The 5776-nt window shown below is 45.6% G+C and overlaps 1 long non-coding RNA gene across 1 annotated transcript; it reads left to right on the top strand.

The window, feature by feature from the left end:
• The first annotated feature begins 639 nt into the window (after nucleotides 1-639).
• On the top strand, nucleotides 640-4491 carry LOC144318860 (uncharacterized). Its single transcript, XR_013384837.1, has 4 exons — nucleotides 640-1213; nucleotides 2277-2464; nucleotides 3958-4031; nucleotides 4155-4491. It is a non-coding gene; the product is annotated as an uncharacterized LOC144318860 (long non-coding RNA).
• The last annotated feature ends 1285 nt before the right edge of the window (nucleotides 4492-5776 follow it).

Here is a 5776-nt window from a genome sequence, read left to right as displayed (position 1 = left end):
AGGCCCCTGCGGCCGCCGCAAGCCTAGCGCCCGCTCCCCGCCCCCACTGCCCTCCCGCTGGCCGGGAGCGCGCCACCCCGCTGCGGAGCCCGCCTCTCGGAACGCCGGAGCGGATCGCAGCGAGCATGCGCAGCAGGGCCGCGGGGCCCCGTTCCTCGGGCGAACTCCGCTTCTCCGGCTCTTCCGGGAGCGGCGCCGAGCAGGCGGCCTGGCCAATCGGCGTGGGAGGGAGAGGGCAGGGGCGGGCGAAAGGGGCGGGGCGAGCGCGGGATTGGGCGGCGGCGGGCGGGGGCGGGGCGGCGGCCGCCCAGACGCGGGTTCGAGGCGGGGGCCCCCCCCCCCCGAGACTAGTTAGTCGGGGGCTTAACTGAGGCCGCCCCCGCCTCGCCCGGGGCTCCGCTCGGTGCTCGCGGGGCGGGACGCGTGTTGAACATATTTTTTTTTTTTAATTTTTATTTATTTATGATAGTCACACAGAGAGAGAGAGAGAGAGAGAGAGAGGCAGAGACACAGGCAGAGGGAGAAGCAGGCTCCATGCACCGGGAGCCCGATGTGGGATTCGATCCCGGGTCTCCAGGATCGCGCCCTGGGGCCAAAGGCAGGCGCCAAACCGCTGCGCCACCCAGGGATCCCCGGGACGCGTGTTGAAATAGCGCTTGAGACCCTGCGTGTTCCTTAGCCGGCAGGAGGACATTTCCTATACACCTTCTTAAAACCTTCAGATGACCCCACCGCAAAGCCGGGCCAATTTGAGGTTCAAAACACAGGGAATAATCATAACGGATTATAACTTCGAATAAAATAAGAACCCACCAGTTGATACTGATCTAAATAAGCAGGAGCGCCTGGGTGGCTCAGTGGGTTAGGCATTTGATTCTTGGTTTTGGATGAGGTCATGACCTTGGGGTGCTGGGATTCAGCCCCTAATGGGGGCCTTTGCTGGGGTTAGAGTCTTCCTGAGATTCTCCCTCTCCCTCTGCCCTTCCTGCACCCCCACCCCGCTTAAGTACTCTCTTTTTCTTAAAAAAAAAAGGGATAAAAAAAAAGTGGGGAGAAGGGAAAGCTGTTTCTCACCAAAGAAGGCCAACTAAGAAGCGCAGAAGGGATGATGCAGAAAATCACCATTTGTCAACCATCCTGCTTAATAGCCTATGTGGGCGAAAAATCATCGATGGCCACTAAAACTGGAGGGTGAAAGCTTAGCAAGGAAATGGTATTTACATAATCCCAAGGATACTCTTTAAAATATATTTTTTATTTATTTATTCATGAGAGACACACAGAGAGGCAAAGACACAGGCAGAGGGAGAAGCAGGCTCCATGCAGGGAGGCTGATGTGGGACTCCATCCCTGGACCCCAGGATCTCGCCCTGAGCTGAAATCAGAGGCTCAACCACTGAGCCACCCAGGAGTCCCCAAAGAAGGGGCGAGTGTGAATTTTACAGTAGAAGAATGGTTCTCAAAGTGTAGTCTGGGGTTCCTGGAGGTCCCTATGGAATATTGCAAAGGCGATGTGACATGATGTTGTAACAGGCTGATGGCCAAAGCACCCATGAGAACCTCTAGTATTTCTGTAGGCTTCCATTAAGGAGATTTGCAAAAATGTAAAACAGTTCCTGCTCTTCTCACTGAATTTCTTTGTTTTGAAAAATATAGCGATTTCTCATAAAAATATGTTATTATGTTAACACATAAAGGGTTTATTATTCACTTTTGAGAACAGCTTCATTGAGATATAATTCACGGACTATGTAATTCACCGGTTCAAAGTGTACAATTCAGTGTTTTTTATTTTTTTATTTATTTTTTATTTTTTAAAACTTTATTTATTTATTCATAGAGACACAGAGAGAGAGAGAGGCAGAGATACAGGCAGAGGGAGAAGCAGGCTCCACGCAGAGAGCCTGAGTGGGACTTGATCCAGGGTCTCCAGGATCATGCCCTGGGCTGCAGGCAGCGCTAAACCGCTGTGCCACCGGGGCTACACCTTCAGTGTTTTTTAGTATATTCATAAAGGTGCGCAAACATCACCACAATCTGTTTTAGAGCATTTTCTTTACTCCAGAAAGAAACCTGTGGCCATTGCTGTGAAATCCCTCATCCCCCAACCCTAGGCAACGGTTCATCTGCTCTCTGTATAGATGTGCCTATTTTGGACATTCATATAAATGGAGTCATACAATATGTGGTGTTTTATGTCTGGCTTATTTCACCTAGCCTCATGTTTTCTTTTTTTTTATATAAATTTTTTTTAAATTTTTATTTATTTATGATAGTCACAGAGAGAGAGAGGCAGAGACACAGGCAGAGGGAGAAGCAGGCTCCATGCACCGGGAGCCCGACGTGGGATTCGATCCCGGGTCTCCAGGATCGCGCCCTGGGCCAAAGGCAGGCGCCAAACCGCTGCGCCACCCAGGGATCCCTAGCCTCATGTTTTCAAAGTTCATCCATGCTGCAGCCTGTAGTAAGACATCATTTTTTTTTTATGGCAAATAACATTGCATGGTATATATAGACTATGGTTTGTGTGCCCATTAATCTGTCGTTGGGCATTTGGGTTGTTTCCAGTTTTGGGCTACTATGACTCATGCTGCTATGAGCACTTATGTCCAGATTTCTGTGTGTACATGTTTTCAATTCTTTTTTCTTAGATATTTTATTTATTTATTTGAGAGAGAGAAAGAGAGCGTGCAAGAGCAGGGGGAGGGAGAAGCATGCTCCCCGTGAACAGGGAGCCCAATGTAGGGCTCAGTCCCATGATGCTAGGATCATGACCTGAGCCGAAGGCAGATGCGCAACCGACTGAGTCACCCAGGTGTCCCTGTGTTTTCAATTCTTTGGGATGTGCACTTAGGAGTGGAATTGCTGGGTCATATGGTAACCCTATGTTTAACCATTTGAGGAATTGCTAGACCGTTTTCTTTTTTTTTTTTAAGATTTTATTTATTTATTTATTCATAGAGACACAGAGAGAGAGAGGCAGAGACACAGGCAGAGGGAGAAGCAGGCTCCATGCAGAGAGCCTGACGTGGGACTCGGTCCAGGGTCCCCAGGATCACGCCCGGGGCTGCAGGCGGCGCTAAACCGCTGCGCCATCGGGGCTGCCCGCTAGACCGTATTCTACAAGGTGTTCACCATTTCGCATTTCCATCAGCAGCATATGAGGGTTTCAATTTCTCCACATCTTGTCAACACTTGTTATCATCTGAGTGTAGCCAAGCTGGTAGATATGAAATGGTATCTCATTGTGGTTTTGATTTGCATTTTTTCCTGATATTAAGATGTTGACCCTTTTCTCATGTGCTTCTTTGTCATTTGTATATCTTCTTTGGAGAAATGTCTATTTAGATCCTTTGCCAATTTATTTTTTTAGATTCTATTTATTTTTAGAGAGAGAGTGTGCGTGCTCAAGAAGGGAGAGGGGCAAAGAGAGAGGTAGAGAAAGAATTTCAAGCAGATTCTTGGCTGAGTGTGGAACCCATCAGGGGGCTCAGTCTCATGGCCCTGAGATCATGACCTGAGCTGAAATCAAGAGTCTGATGCTTAAGCACCCAGGTGCCCTGATTCTTTGTCAATTTTAAAATTGGGTTGTCATTTGATTTTGAGCATAAGTGTCATTTTATATAGTAGCACGTGGGTGGGTCAGTTGGTTAAGCATCTGCCTTTGGCTCAGGTCACGAACCCAGGGTCCTGGATGGAGTCCCACGTCAGGCTCCCTGCTCAACCCGGAGTTGACTTCTCCCTCTGCCCCTCCCCCACACTAGTACCTTCTCTGGTGCTTTCTCTCTCAAATCAATAAAATCTTTTTTTTTTAAAGATTTTATTTATTTATTCATGAGAGACACAAAGAGGGAGAAATGAAAGCTAACTTAATGGACAGTTAAAACTAATAAATAAGTCTTCAGGTAATGCTAATGTATTTTTAATAACATTGGGACACTTTATCTTATATTCTAGGCATCAAAATTGGCATCTATGTACCCCAGCCTTGGAAAAGTGGTTTTAGTAAAGACAGTCATCTTTGTTGTGAGGTATGTTCAAACAGGAGCCTTGTAAGTTATTTAGCTTGCCAGAGCTAATTTCATTATTTATTTATTTATTTATTTATTTATTTTAATTTTAATTTTTTAAAAAATTTTATTTTTTTTTTAAAGATTTTATTTATTCACTCATGAGAGACACATAGAGAGAGAAAAAGAGGCAGAGACACAGGCAGAGGGAGAAGCAGGCTCCATGCAGGGAGCCCAACGTGGGATTCGATCCTGGGACCCCAGGATCACGCCCTGGGCTGAAGGTGGCGCCAAACCGCTGAGCCGCCCGGACTGTTCAATAAAATCTTTACATAAAAAGGAGTTGTTTATACATTGTAGACATATAAGTCCCCTATCAGATATATGATTTGTTAACTTTCTCGTGTTTTGTGGGTTGTCTACACTGCCCACAGTTGAGATGGCATCCTTTGAAGCATAAATGTTCCTAATTTTGATGGTGTCCAATTTATCTGTGTATTTCTTTTTTGTGTGGTTTTGCCTCATATACCTTTTGCATATTTACTGTTAATTGCTTGTTCTACACCTTGCTTTTCTTAGTGAGGTCTAGTTGACGAACAATGTTATATCAACGTCAGGTATACAACGGAGTGATCTGACAATTCTATATACTAGACAACACGCACCGCAATAGGCGTGGTCAGACCTGTCACCACACAACGTTATTACAGTATCACTGTATTCCCCAGGCTGCACTTTTCACCTCTGCGATTTAGCCAGCACATTCTGAAAGCACTGCATTTTGAATCCCCCAGCACCCAAACTGAACAGCAAAAAGAATGGAACTCATTTTTGTTGTTGTTGTTGTTGCTTGGGCTTTTGGTGTCACATCTAAGAAATTCCTACCTAATCCAAGTTCACAATGATTTACCTGTATGTATTTTAAGATTGTTGTCCTTTAACTCTTATATTTGAGTTATAGGCCCACGTTTAGTTATTTTTTGTATATGGGGTGAGGTAGGGCTCCAACTTCATTCTTTTGCATGTGGATATCCTAGTGGTCCTGCCACCACTATTGTTTCCCCAGTTTAGTGGTTTTGGCACCCTCGATGAGAATCAGTGGACCATAAACACCAGGGTTTATTTCTGGACTATCCATTTTATTTCATTGATCTATGGCTCTCCTTACACCAGTGCCACACCATCATTCCTGCTCCTTTGTAGTCAGTTTTGACATCAAAGTGTGAGTTCTCCAACTTTCTTCTTTTTTAGTATGATTTTGGCTGTTCTGGGTCCCTTCTATTCTCATGTGTCATCTTCTTTACAATTAATTTTTAAAAGTATTTTATTGATTGATTGATTCATTCATTCATTGATTCATTCATTCATTCATTTAGAAAGTGTGCGGAGGGGCAGAGGGACAGGGAGAGAATATCAAGCAGACTATGCTGAGTCCGGGACCCGACTTGGGGCTGGATCTCAGGATCCTGAGACCATGACCTGAGCGGAAATCAAGAATCCAAAGTTTAAGGCACCTGGGTGGCTCAGTGGTTGAGCATCTGCCTTTTGCTCATTGTGATCCTGGGGTCCTGGGATCGAGTCCCACATTGGGCTCCCCACAGGGAGCCTGCTTCTCCCTCTGCCTGTGTCTCTGCCTCTGTGTGTGTGTGTGTCTCATGAATAAATAAATAAAATATTTTTTAAAAAAAGAGTCCAAGATTTAACCACCACCCAGGCACCCCTCTTTTCAATCTTTTTGACAACAAATCTGTTTTAAATTTTACATC

This window comes from Canis aureus, chromosome 8, assembly GCF_053574225.1.
Source record: "Canis aureus isolate CA01 chromosome 8, VMU_Caureus_v.1.0, whole genome shotgun sequence".
NCBI classification, from domain to species: Eukaryota; Metazoa; Chordata; class Mammalia; order Carnivora; family Canidae; genus Canis; species Canis aureus.
This window is presented reverse-complemented; position numbering and strand designations above follow the sequence as displayed.